Source organism: Arvicanthis niloticus, chromosome 13 (genome assembly GCF_011762505.2).
Source record: "Arvicanthis niloticus isolate mArvNil1 chromosome 13, mArvNil1.pat.X, whole genome shotgun sequence".
In the NCBI taxonomy this organism is placed as follows: domain Eukaryota; kingdom Metazoa; phylum Chordata; class Mammalia; order Rodentia; family Muridae; genus Arvicanthis; species Arvicanthis niloticus.
Window position 1 is genome coordinate 29,517,964 of NC_047670.1, and position 1,669 is coordinate 29,519,632.

At 48.9% G+C, this 1,669-nt stretch overlaps 1 pseudogene; it reads right to left on the minus strand.

Moving 5' to 3' along the window:
- Positions 1-241: 241 nt before the first annotated feature.
- Positions 242-1,132, minus strand: LOC117719358 (F-box/LRR-repeat protein 12 pseudogene; annotated as a pseudogene).
- Positions 1,133-1,669: the final 537 nt, after the last annotated feature.

Genomic DNA, 1,669 nt, shown 5'->3' on the forward strand with positions numbered 1-1,669 from the left:
GGAAGGTTAAGATTTAAAAATGAATCATGAGGTAGCTATGATGCATATTCCTAAATGTGTGAACTGGGCCTTCCAGAGGCTGGATGACAAATCTGAGGTCACTCAGATTACAGACAACTCCAGCTCAGGAAGCCCCAAGGTCTTAGCTTCGTTTTCTTGAGTCCTCCAGTTTTCTCATGCCTGATTAATTTACAGGATTCAGTTTGCTTAGAAGGTCACTTTCAAAGCTAGGATAGGTTCCTCACATCCACCAATCCATGGATTCTTTGGGACAAGCCCTGACAATAACTGTGCAGTGGGGCAGGCCCTTGCACAGGACCTTCTCTGCTTCCTGGCCCTCCCAGCCCAGCCCTGGCACCTCAAGCACTCTGAGCTTAGGCGTGGTGAGGCAGGAGGACACAATCTGAGCAGGTGTGGGCATTTCTGGGGTAATAAGGGGACCCTGGAAGCACAAACTCTTCAGACATTCGCTTCAGGAAGACTAGGCCCTGGGCTGAGAGGTCCCCCAACGGTCAGGGGAATCTTGCCCACATCTCAGAAGTAGCTGCTGACGGCCAGCAGGGTGCTGTTGGCCGACAGGGTGCAGCCCAGGACTTCCAGCCTTTGCAGGTAGCTGAGCTCCTGCAGGCTGGCATCTAGCCAGGTCTCAGTGACCCAGTAGGTGCTGCCCAGCACCTGCGAGCACAGAGCTTGGAATCAGGTACTGCCCTTCAGGTGCTCATCCCAGAAGGCTGGCACTCGGTCCAGCAGGGTGCACTCCAGCAGCGGCAGCACCGTGGGGTCCTGCTCTTTCTGCAACCAGATCATCGAGATTCGAGATTCTCAGCTGTGCAGCTCCAGGGTTGTCAGTGAGCTAGGCAGGCTGCCGATAGGCACCATGCTCAGGTCAGCCACGTGCAAGCACAGGCACTTCAGGTTGGGGCATTTCTGGCGGGGCATCAAGGCGGGGGACAGCTATGAGGCTTGAGAGCCAGAGAACAGGTAGCCAGCCGCCCATACGCAATTAGTGGAGCCAGAGTGCCATGTACCGGCACAAGAGGTGCCACATGACTTTCGGCCGCATCGTGTAGAGCATCAAGTCGACGTGTCGCCACAGCCACCGGTCATCCACTAGCCTCTTCCAGTGGTGACAGACCCTTCCTATGAAAGTACCTGAGGCCCTGGGACTGGACTGGTGCGGTTTGGAGACCAAGACTAAAAACTGAAGAGGTCTGACCTGATTGGCTAACGGTTGGAGCTGGGAATCCCTTTATTACTTTTGATCCCTTTTCTTACTTTGGGGTTGATCTAAGGGTTTCATGTATGATGGATGATAAGTACTTCGCCTTGTGAGCTCCACTCCTAGCCCCATGCCGACTCATATTCTAACATGAGTTTACAAAAGGGTCACTGTCTTTCTTCCATCTATTTATAAATAGTGCCATTCCCATGATTTAATTATTTTTAATCATCTGAACCTCTCTATTGATGAAAAAATGAATAAATTGCCTATTTTCAAAATTAATTTCTAAAGTTATCTAATTGTTTATATTAACGGGATTGAGTATGATAATTTGATTTTTGCACATTATATGTAATGGTAAAATAGGGATACTAATGTACACATTTGCTAAAATATCTTTGGAAACCATTTTTAAATAAATATAATAATTGTTCATATTTATGGGCC